Consider the following 25,439-nt stretch of genomic DNA (forward strand, 5'->3'; position numbering starts at 1 on the left):
CTTTTGGTTATAGTTTATCACTTGGTTATTATGCTATTATTTGGTCTAAAGAAAGGAAACATGCTACCAACATATCCTCCATAGAGCTCGAGTATCAAGGAGCTATTAACACAACCAAAGAGGTTATTTGTCTTTAGGGTGTTATCATTGATTTGGGTATTTCCTTCAAGAAACCTATAGACATTTAGTATGACAATCAAATTACTATGTACTAGTCTAGAACCAATAAAATACATATTGATATTCATATGCATTTCATTCAAGAGCTAATTCATGGTTATACCATTACATTTTTCATTTTCTAGTATTCAGAGTAGGTTGTTTACATCTTTACCAAACGTTTTACTAATAGCAATTCCATTAATCTTTGAACTCTTCTTGTGGTGTGATCTATATCATTAACAACATTATCCTTGTGGAGGGAGGGGGGTGGAGGGGAGAGGGGAGAGGTGTGCTTTTCATTCTCTTTATTTACCCTCATTTTGTGGGAATTTTTCAATAGGATTTTCTCATTTTCTTTATAAGGTTGCTTTGTACTTGGATAACTTAACAAGCCGTGTTGTCAAGAACCAATGTTTTTTCCCTACCTAAGATATTGTTAAGGGGGTGTTGGTCTATATTCATGCTTTTATCCTTATTTATGTGATTCATTTTACATATGTAGGTTAATCACCAACTTATTACGTGAGTTGTTGGTTAGAAAGGTAGTTATCTCTTAAATTTTGCTATGAATTTTGAACTAGCCTTTACTTCCAATTTTGTAATGTAATTTGCTCAAAGTTCCTTTATATACTCATCATTTGATCGATGCAAGTACATCTTTTTCTTGCAATTTCATGTTACATTGATAATTTCATTTCGTATAGATTTTTTTCGATCCGTTTTAATAAAAAGAATTGGGAGCTTGATAAACGAGGTTCATGTTGTCCTTAGTAAAGTTCTTAAATAGACTAGTTTAACAACTTTTAGTAATGATAAAATATAAAATGTTATATACCTATAACCATCGGCAACTATGCAAATTTTGATGTAATAATAAATATTAAAATATGATCCTCAGATGATAATGTGAATTAGACTATAAGCTTTCAAAGATGATAGTGTGAAGAAATATGATGCAAGGAATATACAATACATTCAATTCAAACATCACAAAGTTAGTAAACTATTACCTATTTAGAAGTCCCTATATTTTTTCACTAAGCACCAAATGTGATGTTAAGTTTGCGATTTTTGAAATTTCATCAAGAAAAGTTGAACACATGCATCTCCCATAGTTTATTTATCCCAATGACATTACTTTATTAACCGATAGGCTTTATATTGTGGGCTTTGTCCATCGGAATTCGGTATTGTTGCACCGATTTTCTCCATTTTCTCACACTGGGAAATTCTATGGTTCCTCCTCGTCATGGTTTGCTTTGTCAGGCCTAGACATACACAAAAGATACATTACTGTGAATCAATTGAAGTAGTGAATATATGAGGAGAAAAGAAACTAATAAAATTCATTTTTGTTAACAATGAATCGATTCAAATAGGGTTGTATGCAACTTGGTTTTGGTTCATCTGATTTAAAAAAAATTCTACATGTAAGAGTTTTGAAAAAATTCTTGCAAACTTTGTGCATTTTTATCATCACCATCGTTGGTAGCAGCGAACAATTTGTGCCAAAATCATGGTGCAAATCATTTGCCATGATCTCAGTGCATTTAATTTTTAAAAATCTTTAGGCGCCTGGAAACAAAATTTTTATTTGCATTTTTGACGAATCTAGTTTAGTTGTGAAATTGAATGTCGAGTTCAATTTCCCCGTCTCTTTGCCAGAAATTTTGTCGGCCTCCGCTATCTCCAGTTTAGATTCAAGTTGTTTCAGCCAAGTTTTTCATAGAAGAATTTCTACAACTCCTGGAGTATTAGCATTGCATTTTCTGGTTCAGAATTGTAGTCAAGTGTAGAGAGCAAAGAAAGTATAGAGGAGTAGAATTGAATAGTGTTTGATTCAATTCTGGAAGATTTTGAGAGCGGGCAGCCCTCAAATTTAGTGAACTTTCTTTCATTAGGGGATATTGATTTTCTTTTGCTATGGTAAAAATAGAGAGGGCCTTTTCTCTGTCCAATTCGAGATGATTGGAGGTCTGACTTGTCTTCCTTCAGGCTGCCTAAGATTAGCTATAATGGCAACCTCTGTCAAAGTTTATTGGAAGGGTAATCAAACCATTGGCCTACCTGACTGATTAACTCTTATTGATTCTCTATAAAAAACTTATTGATTCTCTATAAAAAACATTGTTGGGCTCCCCTAAAAAAGGTCTCATTGATGGGAAAATGCAGAGTTTTTTATGTTGCTCTTTTAACATTGCAATTCTTATAAATTGAAATAGATATTTTGATTTCAAAATTTTTATAATCTTTTATGAAAATAATTGTAGATATTTTTTTTCTTTTTCACAATTGAATAATTATTAAAATCTTAAATTAATTTTTAAAATTGAATAAATAGAGAATACTACAAGGTCAAAACAACATATAAAAAACATAGAGAGACCAAACAAGTTCAATATGCACAAAACAATGAAATTCAAATCAAATTCATCATTAACAAAACTTTTACAAAGAAATAATATAAAAACAAGTAATTATTAATTCATAAAATATTATTTTTAATATTTAAGTAATTATTATATTTAAATTTTATTGATTTTAATTATGAAACAATCAATCATAAATTTATATCTTATTCACATTAAAAATAAAATAAATAACAGTCTATTTTTCATTGGTTAAATTTGATCCTTAACTATTGAATTAAATAATTTTTGAAGTTGAACTTTGCTTAAACATCATTAGATTCAATGATAGAATCTTAATTCTAAAAATGTTTTTATGATGGCATAATTGTTATCACTCAAATTACTTCACACATGACTAACTTTTTCTTCAAAGTTCCTACAAGAAACACCTCTAACTACATGTTCACAACTAAAATTCCAATGTTGAAATCCACAATGACAACACTAGGACTAAAAATGGAAGTTAGTTCCAGAAAGCAAAGAAAAGTTGAAGAAAAGCCTCAATAACAACCTTGTTCTAAGAAGCTAAACTATGTGGTAGAAAATGGTAGATAAAAAATCACTCGTGATCTCTTTGAAACATTTTTATTTGAGAGCCACAGACAATGCCACATAAGGAAAATAATTGATGAAGACAATATTAATCTAGAATTTGAAAGTTTTGAATTTCCACAACATAGTCTCTCACAACAATGGTGGAGTTAATAAGAGCCGCATATTGAAAATGCCCAATCACAACTACACCCCAACATGCAAATAAACAAGTAATCACTATATATGGTGAAAAGTGATGATGAAAACCTATTGTAAAACTATAAGGATTCAACCACAAAGAATCTAAGACTTACAATGAAACATCCACCATACACCAATGAGGATACCTAAGAACATGTAAAGCAACAAAAAAAAGCAATATTACCATTCACATGTCAAGTACGGTTTCAATCTCCATTGATCTTGTTTATTATATTTGCTCTTAGATTTTTATGTGTTCACAAGAAATAAAAAAAGAACGGATTATGGTTGATAGTTTGATCGCAAAAATGTTTGATTGCATAAGATTTATTAGGGTTGAAAATGAAAGAAAGTATCCTCTTACATAGAAGACACTTTAAGAAATGAAGGAATAACATTAAAAGGTGAAAAAGATAAATGGTCGGTAGAAGAAATAATAAAAATAGTAATGGGGTAGGTAGAGAAAAATTAAGAGATAAGTGACATGTGTCATAGAGGAAAAAGCTAATGAACAAATTAAATAAACATGTGAAGTGGAACCAAATAAATAAATAAATAAAATATTTATTTAATTTAGAAGCAAGATAATTTAAATAAATAAAAATATTTATTTAAATTAGAAAAAGGTAAAAAGAAGCTAAATGAATTAATTTTAAATAAATAAAGATTTATTTAATTAATAGAATAATTAGGATAAAATAATTAAATAAATAAAATATTTATTTAATTAAAAAGAACAATTTTAGATGTACAATTACAATGTTGTAATAACTACTGGGGTGCAAATTACAAGGTAACATGCACTACCAATAGTTTAAAAATAACTAAATATGCACCTCCCATTCTTAAGACAACCAAAACTATGAGAAAACAATGGATAGAACCAGTCTTCCATGAAGAAAATCTTGAAAATAATAAAAAAGTGAGGAATAAATACACTTTTGTCCCTTATCATTCTTAATAACAAAGGGTTAAGTAGGATGCACAACATCTTTCACTTGAAAATATTCATAGGACTTGAAATATTCACTTAAATATTCATGCATACCACTCTTAGCTGCTCAAACGCACAAGTTTGTTGGTATTTGAATGAACCATCAAATCATAAAAGTGTATATATCCAATCTCATATCATCCCAAATGAAGATCATTTTCTAAAAGCACCATTAATACTCATGAGCAATATCAAATTTAATCTTATACTTAGAAGTAAAAAGGATGAAAAAATATTTAACAATAAATTTGGTGTAAACACAGATGCAAATGTTTTGGTAATAATTGTGTAAAGAAAAGTTATAGAATGAAGATGAATTGAAATAAGAAAAAGGGGAACATAAAAGAGAAAGATAAAAGAAGAGGAAAAAAACATGAAGATTTCTAATAAAATAAAACTTACTAAAATATTATTTCAAAATAAATTTATAAGAAATAGATAGTAATAACATTTAAAATCAATTACGAAAAAATCTTTCGATCATACATATTAACAACCTAGACTTCCAAATGATGATAGGTTGTGATGTCCCCATTTAGGATTCACCTTGATTTAGTCCCAAAACATCAATTCTAAGTTAAAGTGAGTTGTTAAATATAATTTTATGAAAATGGAGTATATTTCATTGTAATATTCAACTTAAAGTTTTAAGGCTAGATTGAGAAAGTAGCAATTATTTTGATAAATTCTCTTATTTGAGATGTGTTTCTATATTGTAGTCATCCTCTTAGGCCATCTAATTGATATCTCACAATTAGTGGAGAATAAGAATAAAACACAAATAATTTTCCGAAACAAAAAAACTTCAATCTTCAACATATTGTTGACCTTTTGACGATACTGAGTGTTCAAAGTACAATCAATAATCTGCAAGACTTAAGTAAGGCTGAAATAAAAACCACAACCAATATTCCAAAGTCTTCCAAATGAATTCCATTCCCTTTAATTGAGTTGCTGATAAAATCACACCAATAATGATGACATCTCCAAAACCTTTTCTAATTGCTGTTAACACTCTTTTAGAATTCTTTTATTACAAGAATATGAATAATCATTGTGTGGGACCCACAAAGCACTTTCACAATCTTAATCTAATACTAATAATTTTGAGTTTCTATTGTAATCCTTTTTCCTTAATTCTGATATCTCTATTGGATCAAAGACTCCCCACGTGGTATTTCTTCCATGTGTTGTCCTCCAACTCCCATTTCCTTCCCCATTTTATGTCATTGGAAATGACTAAATAATAATTGATAAAGATTATGGAAATCTTTTGATATGTCAATAATGTACTTAACGATTGCTTGCATATGCGCCACCATTACATTAATATCTAATCACTTCTTTATTGCTGTCTATCCCCAATCTATGTATTCTGATCCTGTAATGATGAATAGTTAAACAATCCCCTTGCTCGAACCAAGTTTCTTTTGTATGCAAGACCTTATTCAATCTTCATGATGTTTGGTATGAATCTTTTATATCTCTGTTCTCATTATAGAATTTAGATGGTAGTCGATCACTTCCTTTGACTCATCACTACCAATTCTTAATCGTTGTTCCTTACAATCCTTTCTTTATCAAGCATATCGATTATTATTAATTACTTCTTTTTTCCTCTACGAGGTCGCCACATTTTCTTGTCTCTTCTATTATTTCAATCGCTGTATATAGATCCTTATCAAGGTCGTGGTAATGTCTTATGAGCTAAGTATGAGGCTAAACAAATTGCACCATTGTAGACTCCCTTGAGTGAACCCCTCTGGATAAGCTTAAGCCAAGAGATAATCCTCTTGCTAGAAAATATACGTCACATATATACTTTGGCATGTTGAAGGGTTATACGTCCTTAGACGTTAAGATACAAGTCTTTTCCTTGAACGTATCCATTCATCATTTCCGTAACTGATGGTTATATATGCTTAATTATTAGTTATCCTCCTTGTTCAATCATCGTTAGTTATTACCCAAGTCGCATTCTCCAATACTAACCAATATTGTCGATTTAAATGATTGCCTGTTCTAGTATCTGTTACAATGTCATCTAGTTTGATATTTGTGACTTACTATTAGATTAGCCATCTTCCCTTTATACAAACCGCTGTCTTTTACTGCCTATCTTTGTCGCCGAAATCACTTCTTTTGTGCTCTTATCATAATCGCTCCTTGGTATTCTTCTTCGTAATAAGGTTGATGTCTTTTGATGTCCACTGTCGGCTAGATATTATCGATTATAAGTCTCTGTCTTTATAAAATCGACCCCTTAACATTACCATGTTTATATATCTTAAGTATGGAAAGCTATCTATATATAATTGGCATTCTTTTCTTTCTGTCACTTAATGCTTTATTAATTCAAGTAATGGTTTATCCTTGATATTAATAACAAACAATTCCATTTATGATACATGGAGCTTTTTCAATATCAACACTTTTTGTTAGAGTCTTGTTTGAGGACATCACATAGGCGGATGATGCCGTATCCTCCACGGGTCATTCTACCTTTGCCCGAATTCTGGTCGATATTGACATCTCTATGTCACTCCCGAGGGATGTGGTTCTCATGGTTGAGGATAGGCCATGGACTCAATCATTGGACTATGAGGGCCTCTCTTTTTGTTGCTGAAGGTACTTTACAACAGATCATTTAGCTTCATATTGTTCTCTCTCTTGCCGTAAATGTGCTACTACTTGGTGGAAGGACACTACCGCTGATCATTTGACTGTAATGGCTTCTAATTCTAATGACAATGTCTCTTGAAATTCGGAGAAAGACCTCTCCTAGGTTGAGGTTGTGCCTTTGATTGTTGATGTGGCCTTTGTTGGCCCCCTAGTTGCTTATGGTGGATCCCTTTCTATCTTTGAGGCTACATCTCCTGCTACTCTTGTACTTCAACAATGGTCTGCTCCTGGTGAGTGTAGTCCCATGGCTATTTTGTAGTTGCGGTCTGATCTTGTTGTAGATAGTTTGTTTGTGGGCACCTCCTAGCTTGATCCTTCTTTTGATGTTCTGAATGAAAGTATTGCCTAGACTATTGTTTGTCATAGGCAGAAAGGAAAGTCTTCCCCACCTTAAAAAACTCCTCTACATCATGCTTTGGGTGTTTCTCCTCACTCTTGAGTTGAGTCCTTTTGGGTTGTTATTAGTCTTATTTGCCTTTAATAGTGGTTCTATCTTGCTGTTAATGGTTGCGTGACCTGAGTTTGTTTCTTTTCCAGTCTATGGGCTATTTGTAAATAGGGCCAACACCCTTGTTTTGCTTCTTTTTAAATAAAAAACAACCTAAACTTGAAAAGAGAATTTATACTTGTTATGTAGATGAAACAAAAATAATTAGACAAGCTCTACAAGTTAAAAATCATAGTGCATGGTTCAAGTTAGGAATAAGAAGATCTTACAATGGTTCCAAATCTAATAATCAATATACAACCATACAAGAGCCTAAAAGTGTTTGAATGTATCAATTCTCTTAGCCTGAATCATTGGACAAGGTTTTTGATAGGAAATTATTTATAATGTTTACTTGTTAGTTTTGTTGGGTAAATGTATTATACAATGACTTTGGGAAACAATTTTACCAATTTCATGATCTTGAGTATGAGGACTAGTTGGAAATATGACATTTTGACAAGGAAGGTTGATTCTTTTATTATGATGACTTGAAAAATAGAAAATGATTGTTCATTCTATCGATGTTGTACTCTAGCTTGTCAAATCCATTTGAGGTTCTTTCATAGCGAGTAATGCTTTACAAATAGGGACCATCATGATGTTGACAAGAATTTATTTTAGATGTTGTTTCTAGGTATGATTGTGTATATTTTTTTGCATCAACGTTTCAAATCACACTCTGTGATCCATCATCAGGATGAAGAGAGCAACATAAGAATGAAAATGATGGATCACAAAGTGTGATCTGAAACGTTGATGCAAAAAAACATACACAATCATACCCAGAAACAACAACATATACATTATGGATTGTGGAAAATTGAAATCTTTAAAGAATTTATTTCTTCAATTGTGATCTTTTGTTCTTATTAATGTCTCTCTTCTTAGTGTTGCATGGTGTAGTCTATTTGAACTTATTTAACTTTTCAATAAAGTGTTTCAAATTTATCAAAGAAGAGTGAATAGTTGAAATTAGCATTAAATTTAATATTTGTAGAAGAATTTCAATACTAGTGGTTACTATTGTCAATACTAGATATGCTCAACTTGTAGAAATTCTGTTTACATCCACTTTATTTAGCATATCATTGATCACAAATTCAATTTAATTACTTATATTGTTATTATTGAAAATCTTCCTCCATAAAGAAAATTAATCATTAATTAAATGCCAACATTTTATTTATCTAATAATTTTTTATACTTTTACTCGTTAATATATTTACAATATTTCTTTTTTTCAATAACTTTTATTTAAAATTTAATTATATATTTCAACTCTTAATTTTTATATATAATCTTTTCATAAAAAAATTCCATAAGAACATATATACCATGATGAGTACCAAGGAAAATGTACATAGTTGAAACACTAGTTTGTCATAGATTGTATGGAATTTATAATAATATGGACCTTAGGTAATCTCATAACAAGATATGGATCCCACTAATTTAGGACATAATTCCTATAAATTAGGTGATATTCTTACAAAATTTCCGAGTTCCCAAATATTTAGTTATTCCATGATGGACACTAAATTTAAAATTCACCCCATAAATATAATAATTAAATAATTTTCATTGTCAATGAACCTTGCATCCCTTATGAATGTATTTACATATTATGGTATTGAATAATTAAATGCAAGATCCTAACATTAAGTACAGATGGACATAAAAGTTATCACTCAACCCCAACAAAATTAAATGAGTCTTGAGAGTGACTTACAACCCAAGATCATAGTTGGACATTAAATTACTAAGTCTAAAAATTTATGATTTTTAAAAAATATTAAATTTTAAGTTTTAAACTTTAAAAGGTTGAAATTAAGCTTTAAATTTTTTTTTTTTCCAATTGACTAGTATTTGTTATGATGATTTTGAGTTTTCCAAGATCTTCAATTTAAAAAATGGGTTCAAACAACTTTATGGATAAGAAGTTATGGTCTTTGCATATCTTGGGTTTTACATTAATTAGTATTTATTCTAATCTTATAAGCATATATATGAGGGAATAGTATTTTATTCAAAATTATTTAACCATAAATTATTATTTGTATCTATTAAGCAATCATATGCTATAATTTACTTTAAATATATTTTTATTTTTTACAAAGTAAGCACAAAATGTTTTTAATCAAGAATATTTAAAAAATCAAATATTGACATTCTTATAGGTCAAATATTTTTAGTTCTTATTGTAGCATTCAAATTGTTCAAGACATTTAATAATAAAACTTTATATAATTTAAGTTGTTAATATATTTTTTAAGCCAAAGAAGTCCTTTATTAACCACTTCCATTTTCTAAAAGTACAAGCATAGTATGTGAATGTGGCTTCAAAAGATTAAATGAAACAATGAATGCATGTGTTCATTATAGTTGCACAAATATCAAAATGTTAAAAGTGCAAATTTAGTTCAAAGTCCATTGCTTCAAAGTACATGCACACCACTCTAAACAATACACTAAACAATATTTGTACTAAGAATATTTATACAACTCTAACCCTTTCCTATTGAAACTTATGTAAAATGTGTCAAAAAGGACTAGCATTTTGATTGATAGAAATAATGTAATCAAGGAGACAAAAATATGTGGTAAAAGGGTTTAGCATTTTGATTAATATGTAGGATATTTGATTGAAACATTAACGAGTATTCAATAATCATATACAATAGTTGATGTATATATACAACCAACACAAGTTCAAACCTCATCTCGATTAAAAGAGCCGGTTTACCTAGCTGCACCCAGGGAGGGTCTATGGGTTTAGCGCATGGCCCAGAGAACTAGTCTCGCCTTGGTTGGACTAACTCGGTAATGGAGTCGCAAGTGATTCATGGGGACATCTCTAAGATATAATAAAAAAAATAAATAGTTGATGTATATATAACATTAATATAATAGATAGAAAGCCTCTCAAATCTAATCATATATAGCTATCATTTCTTTAAAAAAATAGTTGGACTAGTAATTAATAATATAATATTTAATGTATATATTTATTTTGGTAATATTAAAAAAGTTTTATAAAAGACTTGCACCTTCTATCAAATATGTTTATAATTATAAGATATATTTATTTATTCATCACCTCAAAAATTTGAATCAAATATAATATAATAAAAAATACATAAACCCAATACTAATTTTTTATTTAAAAAAAAAAACATTAATTTAAAAATATTTTCATTCATGAATGATGTAATCTATTAACAATTGTCTCTAGCACACTCACACTTTTCCACACTCCACCTCTCTTCACCTCTACCTGAAACCCCTTCTTCATTATTCCATATTCCAATACACCATCTTTGATTTCCTGAACAAAATCATAATCACGATCATCGAATGCTACCATTGTCATTATATATTTTCCTTCATGCACCTTAATCCATCTACTTTCACGCACCTTAAACCATTCTCCTTCACGCAATGAAAACGAGGCATCAAACACAACCACAAAGCAAAAGAGATGTGCTGCACTCAATTCTGATCACTTGGGAAATGTTTTGCAAGCAGCAATTTCAACCACTCCATCGAAGCCAATATTAACATCATAAAATACATCTTCATTTAAACTTGATTCCGCTTGGTACATTCTAAAATAAAACACGAAAAACTGTCAGTTCATCCGCGGTAAATTCTTTTCATTTTAACATCACTCCGAACATAACTTAACGAAAATATCTACTATTTATGTGAGGACGAATCTGAAAATAAAACCGAAGAGGAATAACGAAATAAAAGAGTACTGAAATCATTAACAATGATATTTATGATTGACTCTTTAAAGAGTACTGAAATCATTACCTTCAACTTATGAATGTAATACAGTATTAATGCATTGCTACAATAATGAAGATGCATCCATCCTAATCCGCGCAGCTCTTTAATACCTGTTATGTTCTCCACCTTCTCACAACCTTCAATGAAAATCTGCTCCACGCAGCTGCGTGCGTCAATCATTGGCAACTCCTCAAGCATAGCACAGTCCCAAATAAAGAACAACTTTGTAATCTCCAAAAAATCACAAGTTACTGATACTCTTTGTAAATCTCTGCAATTGCATATAGTCAGACTGATGAGTCTTGTTGGCAGCGTAATGTTCTGTAGCTTCTCACAATCATAAATCTCAATCTCCTCCGTGCAGCTCCGTGTGGCAAGCATTGGCAGCTCCTGGAGCATAGCACAATTCTGAATAGAAAACTTCTTTGTAATCTCCATAAAATCACCACTTACTGATATTCTTTGCAAATCCCTGCAGTTCAATATGGACAGACTGATGAGTGTTGTTGGCAGCGTAATATTGTTCATCTTTTTACAATAGTTGATATCAATCTCCTCCAAGAGTCAATCTTTATCTCCTGCAAGCAGGGCATTCTGTCAAGACTTGGCAGCTCCTCAAGCTCAGGACACTCAATAACATTCATCCAAGTAAGCTTTTTAAGATCACCGATTCCTGCGAACCTTTGCAATTCTCTGCAACCTTTAACATAGGGATTGATAAGTGCTGAAGGTAGAGATATTTTCTTCTTCTCACAAGAGTCAATATAAATCCCCTCCAAGCAGAGCATTCTGGAAAGACTTGGCAACTCCTTAAGCTCAGGGCACTGGTTAATGTACAACTTTGTAAGCTCCACGTTACCTGACACACTTCTCAAGTTTTGACAACCATCCAACTCAAGACATTTGAATTTCCCACATCCATCAGTTATAACCCTCTCCAACAAAACCGAACCTCTAAAAATTGGCAACTCCTCAAGTTTCGGACAGCGCCGAATGCTTAATTCTATAATTTCTTCACAACTAAACATTATTGTCTCCAAATTTTCACAGCTCTCCTACTCAAAATATTTCACCTTTACATTTTTATCCAATTTTATCCTCTCGAAAAACTTCATTCCACTGAGACACAAGAACTCAAACTCTAGCTTCCCACAAGAGTAAATCTCAATCTCCCGCAACCAGAGCATTCAGTCAAGACTTGGCAGGTTCTCAAGCTCAGGACATTCAATAACATGCATCCAAGTAAGTTTTTTAAGATCACCGATTCCTGCTACGCTTTGCAATTCTCTGCAACCTTTCAAATAGAGTTTGATGACTGCTGACGGTAGAGCTATATTCTTCAACTTCCTACATCCATCAATTACAACGCTTTCCAAGAAAGCTGAACCTCTAAAAACTGGCAGCTCCTCAAGCTTCGGACATCCGCGAATGCTTAATTCTATGAGTTCTTCACAACAAAAAATAATCGTTTCCAAGTTTTGACAGTTATACAACTCAAAATATTTCACCTTTACATCTCTATCCAATGTTATCCTCTCCAAAAATTTCATACTAGTGAGACACAAGAACTCAAAATCCAGCTTCCCACAAGATTCAATCTCAATCTGATGCAAAAGGCGCATTCTGGAAAGACTTGGTAGCTCCTCAAGCCTCCTACAGCCCCGAATTCTTAATTCTATAAGTTCTTCACAACCAAACATAATTGTTTCCAAATTTCGACATCTATCTAACTCAAGATGTTTCACCTTTAGATTTCTATCCAATGTTATCCTCTCCAAATACTTCATACCACTCAGACGCAAGCACTCAAATATTGAAAATGAAACAGAACAGAACAAAAAACAGAGTAAGGAGAAAGACAGAGTAGCACACAAGGAAGACAAATTTTTATTTATCAAATCATATTTTTCGTTCATTCATCAAAATGATTACAAAATGCCTCTTTTAAAGGAGGTCTTAAAGGAGGTCTTAGATGTTTCTAGAATGGGCAGGAGGTAGTTGGAAACTTCCAGAATTTTGCATATAAAATAATGTTTTTGTTCCTCATAAACAGTGTTAAGACTATAGATGGTACGGTAGATAGGTTGGAGTAGATGTTGAAAAAAATCCAAATCCTGTCAATAATTCTGTAAAGACTTGTGCATACGGAGCATGTGGATGAATATTTTATCCATCCTTTTGCTCTTTCTAGCTTTCTTCAACAATCTTCCCTTTTTATCTGTAATCTCTTCTTTGGTTTTCTTGCTAACTGGTTGTTGCTACAACTGCTCCATTTTTTAGTATTCACAATGTCTTCTCTTTAACTGATATCCTCCTTTGATTTTCTGATTTCTTTCATCAACTCCTCTTTCTTTCTTGTGCTCCAGTTTTCTTTAGCCGCTGCAGTAGTTTCTTCAAATTTTAAAACATAATACAATTTGTAAATGTCTTGCTAGACAATGATTTCTTTTGGCTGAAAACATTTTTAATTCCTTTTGGACATTCAAAGCTTTCATTACTTCTATTGTTCTTCACATATGAATATTTGTGCAATCTTTTGAACATACGGGTGAGCTTTTGCGAACTAGGTCCATAGGTCCATCCACAATCCATTTTTATACAATCTGTCATTGATTATTTCTTCCAACACATTTTTTCAGAATGATTTCTCAAACCACAAATTTTACATGGATGCAAGTCCCAACACATTTTTTTTGTGTGTCCTTTTCTATTGCAATGAGAACACCTAATACAATGCCTTTTATGGGTTGTTTTGCTTGAACTAGTAGCATAATTTTCTTTCCCTGTGACATATCCAAGACCTTCATACTTTGGCCTCATTATAGGTTCAATAGGCTCTCTAATTCCTTGTTCTTGTTTTCTCAATTCTTGACCTTTATAACACATTCTCATCTTCTTTCTTGCATTCTTGATCATAAATAGTTTCAACTAAATCACTTTCACCAAATGATGAACACAAATCTTCTGTGTCACATGAAGCATTACTAACTAGTTGTTTTTACTTCAACTATTCATTCTTTTTTTTCAGATTAAAAATTTCCCTTTTCTGTAAACTGTTTTCTTCTTCTAACCTTTTTGACATTTCTTCCAAATCATCAAACTTCCTTTTGACATCATCAAATAACTGTAATTTCTCTTCTAATTCCTTATTTTTATCTTTAACTTCATTCAATTCTTTTTCAATATTATAATTTTCATCTAACAGTTCAGATTTTTCCATTTGTTTTTCTTTTAAAAGCATTATCAATTCTGAAATTTTCTTTTTACATTCCTTAAATTCTTTTTCTAAATCATTTGTTTTCTCTTTCTTTACTCTATCCACTTTACCCATTGAAACAAAAAAAATTAAACTTACCTTTCCCTGACACTTGACTGTGTTTTTGCTACTACAAATTTTTTCCTTTAAACAACTCTGTACACCTTCACAATCTCTGGCCAACAACCTTTTTCAACACCTTCTTTTTATTGACAAAACTTCAAACAACAAACTCATCTCAGAATATTCTTAAACTAATTTATTTAGAAAAACTTGCATATAGACCTGGATATAGATCCTTCTTCACACTTGGTAGACCACAACTTTACAACTACTCTCTTTATGCTTGGACTAGCAATATCACCATTTTCCATGCTGCAACTTCTATCTGAGTCATTCTCCTTTACAATCTGCACCTTCTTCGACAATCATCTTCCCTTCTTATTTTGTCTAACAACAGTGACATTTACATATGATCCGCTCTTAAAACTGGCAACTCCAACTCTCTTCTAACAACCTCTTTTGGCAGCGATATAACCTTCACCTTCAAACATATGTTTCCACTATTGACTAGCTATGATTTCCTCACTAAGAGGCTTCAAAACTTTCTTCAACACATTTCTTCTACCATCAATTCCACCTTGGCTGGACGTTGCACTCTCCATGAACTTCTTTCCAAGCGGTGTATGGTCATTTACTACAGCTTCAACAATTTTATCTTCTTGCTATCACTTTGACTTATGTGTCTACTTATCAATGACCAAAAAGGAAAGATCAAAATAGCAGTCTCCTTTCATTTGGCAGTGACTCTACCTCTCTGTATCTTGCATTCTATTTCAGCACTTCTTCATTAGCCTTCCATCTTTAGTGACTATGCACATTGCTGTCTTGAGCCACTCCAAGAGGTCTCTCTTTAGTCAATAACATTTTCTGCATCTTTTTCCCCGATCTCCCTGCTCTGATACCACATATTGGAAATGAAACAGAACAAAACACAAAAACAGAGTAAGGAGAAAGACAAAGCAGCACACAAGGAAGACAAATTTTTATTTATCAAACCATATTTTTCATTCATTCATCAAAATGATTACAAAATGCCTCTTTTAAAGGAGGTCTTAGATGTTTCTAGAATAGGTAGGAGGTAGCTGGAAACTTCCATAACTTTGCATATAAAATAATTTTTTTGTTCCTCATAAACAATGATGGTACGGTGGATAGGTTGGTGGGCTGGGTATCTTTTATGTCATAAAAGATTCCGAGGAAGTGTAACTACTTCGTGGTAGGGTGGAAACGTGCTTCAACAATGTTCTCACTTGTGATGTGTGCAAGGGAGACAAATGTCGGGAGCTCCTGTCAGGTTTGTCATTATGATTTGTTGCTTATGCTTTTATTGTGTTCCACCTTGTGGTGTATTCATAAAGTATATGTTTCCTTATGTCTATCTCATTATCAACTCATGTAATTTGTCTTTAAATGTTGAAATATAATTTTTTGTCTCTAACCTTGTATATCTAAATATGTGGCAATGATTTATTCTTTATTATATGTATTTTGTGAGTTATGTTATTTTGAAAATTATGGTGGTCCTTACAGTTGTGGTCAAGGCAAGTGAATATGTTTTCTTTCTGGTGGTCGGTAGTAGTGCTGGGCGTTTGGGCAGGTGTTGGGCGGTATAGTGGTGAGTTGGGTGAAATTATATATTACTGCTGGGCGTGGAATAAGAGTTCTAAAAAATTCTCTAACATTGCTTGACCTTAGTGAATTGCTAGACGTGAACAACTTGTAAGACTGGACGTGGACATTGTTTGCTGTGATTGTTGTTGTTTGCTGTGATCGTTGTTCTTAAGCCAGAATTGTGGATGATGCATAGAGGGTAAACTTTCAGCGGTTAGTGTGCAGGAGAAAACTTCGTGTGGCTTGGAAGGGTGCAGTTGGCGTGAGTGGTGTTTGTGTGTTGTCATTAGCAGTAGAGGACATCGTATGTGGTTGGGAGTAATCTACAACAGTAACAAACTAGGTTCTGAGCTACTTTTTGTATTTGGAAATCAAGTAGAATATCAAAGGATTAACATTGTGATTGGCTAGAAATGGAGATTCATTTTTGAACTCTAGTTTGGAATGTTTAGTTATAAATATAATGTTAAATTTGAATACCATCCCTTAGAAAGAAAATTGTATGTTTTCATTGTGTCATTGAATGCCTGCAAAATAAAAAACATTCAAAATGCATAAGGGATTATAAAAACCACAGTAAAACTATCAGAAAAGAAAAAAATCAAACCTTTGTGACAACCTACCAACTATTTGACAAAATGCCAAACCAAGTAACTGAGTTGTTTAGGTCAAAGGACAGGGGCCTTTACAGAGTGATTTTGTTAAAAATATTCTTGGTGTGAGAAGCAAGGAGCTCAATTCTCCATTTTAAAAATTCAGCCTGCAATCCATCAATGTCCTGTCCTTACCACTTGCCAAGTTCCTAATACCTCACTTGACATCTTCTTCCAAGAAGAGCTTTTTTGATTCACTAATTAAAGGAGGTTTGCCTCTATCGAGGGCGAGCTCATAGAGGAGCTTAGCATATTCTAACTAATGCACATCAGTGATGTTGTTTTCAACTTGTTTTCTCTCTTGCTTTAGCTCCCTCCAAAAGTCTTTGGGATTGTGCTTACCCATCGAAATTAACTCCTTCCTTCTAGCCATCACATAGTTTTCTTTTTTCATTTTTATCAAATTCTTATAATTTAGTTTGCCTTCTTTTCTTCATTCATATCTTTGAAATATTTTCTTGTTGCTTTTCACTCTTCATCAAACCAAGGATTAGCTAGATAAGAGTTTAAGACCGCCTTCTTAGGCTGAGATCTTTTGCACATCTTTAGTGTCTTATGAATTATTGGAATCAATTCATTGTTGTTGATGTACTCCTTTTCTTTGTTGATTTCTCTGTGGGTTATATTGTTCTTTGTGGTTTGAAGTTGCTGTTTAAGAGCTACACTAAAGAGCTCTTATTTTTTATGATTCACAAGGATTTTACCTTGCATATTCACCTTTCTATGCTTGTGTACGTTCTGCCCAATCTATTGGTTGTTAGTATGGATGGAAATCTTGATAAGAAGAGGCAAATGGTCTGAATTCAACTCAATAGGGAAAACCCCAATATTAAACTATAGCAACCTATGGATAGAGCATTGAGAGCAAATAACATAATCCACCACACTTCGTCCATTGTAAATTTTGTAGGTAATACCTTTGGAATTTGGCCAATGCTTTATACCATTGCAGATAACCATACCATACAGACTACATAGACCCAACAACGCCACCCCAAAATGCGAGACATTCCTAGTAGCATCTTGTGAAGTCCTCCTTAGAGGTTGATCCCCATTTTCTTCCAACCATTAAGGGTTTTTGTCCTCCCTTTCTTCTCTAGCCAACTGAATAGAATGATTATTGGTAGTCCTAGCATTGAAGTCCCCTAAAAGAACTATTTCACCCAAAGTGCTGAATTTAGAGATGTGTTTTTTTAACATTGCAAAAGGGTCTTCACTATCTAGCTTTTTCTTCTTGTAAATTTGGGAACTTCTTGGAGCAAAGTAACATGCTGCCACCTTGATTTTAACCTTGTTGTCTACTATTTTCATTCATATATATTGTTTATTTGGGTCTTCTTTCTCAACTTTTACTACTCCATCCCATGTTTCTCTAATTAAAACTTTGATCCCTCCATGTCCTTTACCAATTTTCATCCCTCCATTCCAAACTGAAATTTTATTGAATCCCACAAAGTCTGGCACCCTACAACCATCATGTTTGTGAGATTTTGCCAAGATCAAGGGCACAATGAAACTCACACAAAAGAGAGACAATATTATGACAAGAACAAACTGTATTCTCATCAATATACAAATGATCAATTGGATTAACCAATACAATGAATATAGGTCTGCATATATAGGCAAGGCCAAATGGACATGTGAGCACACAATCATGACATGTGGCTCAATGAGAAACAAGGGTAGGTAAGAAAAAGTAGGGGTAGGTAGGAGAAATAATATAATATTCCACAAGAGATGGATGACCCACCGAATGTTGAATGTAACAACAAGATAAGACCACAAAAGGTAAAATTTCTCCTACAAGCATCACCCCTATGTGCACACTTCCCTAAGTGTCTCATATCCAAACTACGATGAGATGCATTATCCTAAGTTAACTTAAGTAAAGTGTAATTATAAACTATAAGAATAAATAATTACACCAACACCCCCCCTTAAGTGCAACTTAGGGGAATGAAGACTCAAGTCAACAATGCAAGATGGATCCCAGATACGAGGCCATGATAGGTACCCATGTATAATATGAAAATGCAAGAAAACCTATGCAATGTAATCTCTCACAAATGGAGAAAGGGAGAAAACCCAGTGGGAAAAAACTCCCCCCGAAAAGAGAGATAAATGTAAAAAGAGGCTCTCAAAGAAGAAGGACAAAACCTCAAAGAGGAAAAATTCCCCCCCATAAGAGAGGAAGGAGAAGTCAGCTGACCCCCACCCCCAATGAGACATCCCGCACCCCCAAGAGAGCTCACAACTGCTGGAACTTACTCTCAGTGAAGGGTTTGGTGAATATGTCTGCAACCTGCTCCGCTGTAGGACAATACTGCAAATCAATGACCTGCTCCTCAATCAGCTCTCAAATGTAGTGCATATGAATCTCGATGTGTTTGGTCCGCTGATGTTAAACCGGGTTCTTTGAGATTGCAATAGCACTCTGATTGTCACAATGTAGAACTATCGACCATGGAGTGGAGAACCCAAACTCTATGAGAATATGTTGAAGCCAAATAGTCTCAGTCGTTGAGTTAACAACCCCTCGATACTCAGCCTCAATCAAAGAGAGAGAAATAGTATGTTGCTTCTTGCTCTTCCAACAAATGGGGCTCAAACCAAGGTGGAAGCTATAACCAGAAGTAGACTTATGATCATCAAGATCTCCAGCCCAATCAGAGTCTGTGTATCTAACCAAGCGAAGTCTTGTGCCTGCTGCATAGTGAATCCCATGATGATGTGTACCCTGGATGTAGTGTAGGATGCGTTTGGCGACTTTCCAATAAATCTCATATGGTTCTTGCATGAAGCGGGAAACCATGCCAATCATAAATGAAATGTTAGGGCGTGTGTGAGTCAAGTAGATGAGACTACCCACAAGTTGACAATATAGTGTGGCATTGACTGGTGGAGAAGAGCACTTAGCCTCAAGCTTGACTCTTGAAAGAAGGAAAGTTTATGTAGGCTTACAATCGGCCATATGAAAGCATGCAAGTAGATCAAGAGCATACTTGGGATACAAAAGTGTAATCCTGGAAGGTGATTATGAAATCTCTATACCAAGAAAGTAGTGCAAAAGACCCAAGTTAGTCATAGAAAATATGTCATGCAAAGCAAATTTGACATTGCAAATGATAGATGCAGTGCTCCTTGTAATGATCAAATCATCAACATAGAGCAGAAGTATCAAGTGCGAGTCATCTTGTCACAAAATGTAGGCCGTCAGATCAAAATGACACCTGGTGAACCATACTAAGAGAAGGAAGGAATCCATCTTGGTGTACCAAGCCCTAGGGGCCTGCTTAAGGCCATAGAGAGGTTTTCTCAGTCTGCAAACCAATAAAGATTTCTGGATCAACCCTGTGGCTACTCCATATATATCTCCTCATCAAGATCCCCATGAAGAAAAAAAATCTTCGCATCCATCTGATGTATAACCCAACCATGAGCTGCAACAATAGCAAGTGTCAAGCAAATGGAGTTCATCTTGGCTATGGGTACAAATGTCTCAGTATAGTCAACACCTAGAACTTGTGAGAAACCTTTCGCAACAAGTTGAGCCTTATACTTATCCACACTACCATTTGCTGCAAACTTGGTCAGATAGATCCACTTACATCAAACCATCTTTCTCCCCTTAGGGAGAGGGACTAACTCCCATGTGTTGTTCCTCATCAAGGAACTATACTATTCCTCCATAGCTTGGTCCCACTCGGGAACCCTTAATGCTTCTTGAAATGTTTGTGGATCAGAAGCAGTAGAAATGCATGCATGTGGAAGGTCCTGATGCTGTGATCGAGTCCTTCATGTATATGAAGGATCCCCAACAAGAGAATCCGCTGACTCAATTGTCTGTAGAGCCCAACAAGGTCTAGGTGGAGGTGGAGAATGAGGCTCCTCAACTGCAAGTGGACCTTGTGGAGGTGTAACCCTACGAGTTAGAGTTGAAGGAGTCTCATCATCTAAATCACTCTCATCACTATCCACAATGGAGGAAGTTAAAGGAGGAAGGGAGGCTAAGCTAGGAGAGCTTTCCTCAAAATGAACACTCCTGTCAATAAACACCTCATGTGTTTCTGGATCCATCAATCGATATGCCTTAACACCCTCGGGATATCCAACAAAAATACAAGGCCTACTTTGAGGTTCCAATGCCTTTCATTTCTACGGAGGAATGCGAGCCCATGCTGGACACCCAAAGACTCTGAAATGTCTCACAATTGGTTTCCTACCAGCCCAAGCCTCAAAAGGAGTAATACTTGTCAAAGGTTTGTGAGGAACCCAATTCTAATATCCTCTGACCAAAAGGTAGGATCAAGAGAACGTGCATGTATCATACAACTAGCCATTTGTTTGAGAGTTCTATTCTTGCATTCTTCAACTCCATTTTGCTATGGAGTGTAGGCAACTGAATGCTGAAGATCAATCCCCTCAAATGTAAAAAAATCCTCAAGTCTTTTGTTCACATATTCCCTCCCATTATCTATGCGAAGAATATTGACCACTTTCCTTGATTGCTTCTCCACATGAGCCTTGAAGTCTAGAAATCTGTCAAACACTTCACTCTTATGAATAAGAAAATAGACCCAAGTGAAGCGGGAGTAGTCATCAATTAAGGTGAAGACATAGTGGGCACTACTAAATGAAGGTGATAGAAATGGACCTGCTACATCATTGTGAAGAAGTTGAAGAACTTCCAAAGCTCTCCAAGATTTCCCCTTATAAAACTTCTTCTTGGGATGCTTTCCCATGGAACATCCTGAATATACACCCTCTGAAAAACTGATTCGAGGTAGACCTGTGACCATGTCTTTAGTGCTAAGATGTTGAAGATAGCGGTAGTTGAGGTGACCAAACCACTCATGCCATAACTTACTTTTTGAATTTGAACGAGTAAGCAAGTCCTTAGAAGGAGAACTTGGCACAAAGTGGGAGAATGAATAAAGTCTTGAGTTGTCATTGACTTATCCTACTGCTACCAAGGCATCATTATCAAGTTCTTTTACCACAACTGAATCAAGTGTAAACTCATCCTTCTTCCCATTCCCATAGTGAGTAGATCCCATTCTTGAACTAGTTATGGGTAGATCCCTCTCCTAGCAATGGCACTAGTGATAGTGGTGGTGGAGGCCTCATGGGTACTGAGACATCCAACCTTAATTGTTATGCATAGTAGGTAGGCCACCAATGTGTTGGAATTGCATGTTCATATAAAGAGCACTATTATCCTACCTCATGTAGCTCCCATGATGACTCTACAAAAGTTTGCATCATCCCTAAGGTCATAGCAAGCCTCTTGGCTATGAAATCTTTGGATTTATCCACTATAACTCAAACCATCCATCTCTCTCCTAGTATCTAACCCTTTTCTGCATTTATTCTATCATGATTAGTCTACAAAATATCTCTCTCAACTACTAGGTGATCTAGCTATCTTTGTAGAGAATCACACTCAAGGCTCATGCTATTTGTACCTACACTGCCTCTTACTAATCACCCCTACTACCCTATGATGATCCATGTGGTTGTACTTATCACGATCCTTGCCCTTGTCCACCTTTTTCTTCTCTCAAAGAACTTGAGCTAGACATTGAATGAATTACATTCTCCCTATTATCGTCTCTATTCTCATTGCTACCACTCTCTCCATCTACGACATCTTCTCATATAGCCTCCCCTCACTTATTAAGACAAAATGAATATTGGATAGAAAAATCCTTTTAGATTTCACTTATTAAATTTTATTTCAAGTCTAAAAGGTTTAATGTTTATAGATTCAAACTTTATATTATTCAAGCTCATTACACTTTTTCATCCAATGATGTCTTGCATATGCCTAGGTAGTTCATCAAGCACCTAAATATATCATGGCTCACTAAAAATATCAAGCACATAGTGGCAAGTTTATTTATGTTTAAAGGTTCACACTAAACTCAAATTTTATTTCAAAGGACCTTTGCAAGAAATATTGCAATCAATGAGGAGCTTGACTATTAAGGTCTTAAAAAGTTGACATTAGATACATGGTACTTTGCACCAAATTTAGTTACTCCTCTAGATCAATTTGTAAAATTGTAGTGCCAACAATATACGTCAATTATTTATTCTACACCTTTTATACAATATACTACATCAAAAAAAATATTTCTTTAAATTTATATGATTACTTATTATACTATAAGAAACAAAAATATATATTAACATAACCATCAAATAAAATACCATTACTAATATAATATTTATTATATAAATAATTTTAAAATAATTATTAATTGTAGCACAAATCTAAACTTTATATACCTAATAGAATGGAGTTTTAAGTCAACAAATCCTCAAAATTTTGGATTTTTGTCAATGGACCATTGGTCTACTAGTAAAGTTGAATGGCTCCAATTTAGCCCACCATGGATCAAGTCTTTTTGATTTCAAAGGATCCACATTATAAGGGATGAGGCCAGGATCATGCCCTAGGCGAATTTGGCAAAATGGATACCCCTCAGTCCTTGGCTCTTAGACAAAGAGGTTTCAACCTATAGACTGGGTTGCCATACTCGTAGGTTTGAACCTCCTTTAAAAAAAGATTGGATTTTGACTTCTTGTTTACTTATGGTTTTTTTGCTTGTACCCAATATAGTAAGTCCAACAAAAGCTAAAGTATTATCATCTTGTACTATGTGGGGGGTAGTGGAAGATGCAATGAATCACTTGGTGGCCATGACAGAAGTGCCAACTTTGGCTTTCTGAAAATTTCCATTCTTCCAAGACTTATGATTGTGTAGATTTTTTTTAGTGTGCCAGAATATTCACAAACATTGCACGTGGCTGGTTGGCTTATGTTAAGAAATCAGGGAGCCTCTAGACAAAACAAAGGTTCGGAAAGATTTATATATCTTTCTCAGGGGAGAGGACCCACTAGTTGTACACCTTAACTTTGCACTTCTCAAAATCCTACGTGGAAATTTCAAATCATTCCCAAGTTTTTCAAAGCAGCTTACTTGGCAAGTTCCCTTCTTATAACTAAGGACCCAGTAGTTGAGCACATTCCAATTCTTGTGATAGAAGTTGTTGATTTAATAGCCCCATAATTGTTGATTTAATGTCCAATTTTGGTACAACATTGTACCAATAGATGTGACTTTAAATTTGTTATTGCTAAGGATGATTACCAATAATTGAATGAAATTTACCATTTGTTGTAAAAATTTACCAATCATGTGATGCCACATCAGCTGCACAAGTATTGGTGCATATTTTGCACGCCTATTAGTCTCACCTTTTTTGGGGATTGTTTTGGAGACCTTGGCAAAAAGGATGTTGATGTGGGATCATATTTGATGATGTAGCCATGAAACCTTAGTTATAAGCAGGGGACTTGCCAAGTAAGATGCTGTAAAAAATTGGGCGTGATTTAAAATTTTCGCATTGGATTTTGAGAAGCATGAAGATAGGGTGCACAAGTACTGGGTCCTCTCCCCTAGTAAAATAGAGTTAAAAATTATATGATGCAGTGTTAACATGATATTGATTTAGAGTCAAAACAATTTTTATTGTTAAACAGTTTTATCTTTGAAAAAAAAAGGGGGGAAAGCAATAAGAAGGAAAAGTTTATAAATTTAAAATGAAGTAATTTATATGCGAACATCATATTTTAGTACATTAACAATGAAATTGATTTATAATTTCAAAAATTTCAGATTTTCAAGCATAGAAATAATCGAAAAAAATTACATTCTAATATTTTCTTTTAATTGTCAACCACACAATCAAAATAAATTAGATTGGGAAAAGGAAATGCTACAAGAAATATATAAGCAATGGTAAATAATAGATGTAATTGTTTTGAACATACTTGATAACTTTCAATTTAAAAAGCAATAGTAAATAAATAAGAGTTTATAAATTTAGACTAAAGTTTGTAACTTCTGATCTGAATGGTATACTAAATAGAAGAGAAGAAGAAGATGGAAATCTACTTTAAATTATTATAAGAGAAAAGAGAAATGATTTTCAAATTAAAAAAAAAAAGTAAATTAGAAACTATAATTTTAATAATAAATCATGGTTGATAAATTTAGGTTTTAGAATTTATATTTGAGTAATTCTTATATAATTGATGAAATTTGCATGTTTATGTTAATTTTAATTTAGTTTTATGTTTATTTTAGGATAATGGTTTAAAGTAATTACATATTGACAAATAAGTAGTCTTGTGTGAAGTTTGTCTTATTCTCCTAGCCTTTGCCTATCTCATTTATATGAATGTGCATACATTTATTAACACCTCATCCATTTTTGTATCCTTTCTCATACATTCCACATTAATTCATTTATTTACTATTCTTTAGTCCTTGATGAATTTAGTGCACATGCTTTAATAATTATACTTCTAGTTTTTAGTTAAAATATGTTGATATGATGAAAAGTTTAGTGACAAATGCAAATATTTGAATCTTGGTACAATGAAAAAATAATTAGTATGAATAGTAATCTAATAATTGCATGGATTTAAATGATTGAAGATAGTTCTTCATTCAAAGGTTTAGGGAGAGCATTGTCTTAAGTTTACATCTAAGATTTTAAATCAATGAATTCATGG

Source organism: Cryptomeria japonica, chromosome 7 (genome assembly GCF_030272615.1).
Source record: "Cryptomeria japonica chromosome 7, Sugi_1.0, whole genome shotgun sequence".
Lineage (NCBI taxonomy): Eukaryota > Viridiplantae > Streptophyta > Pinopsida > Cupressales > Cupressaceae > Cryptomeria > Cryptomeria japonica.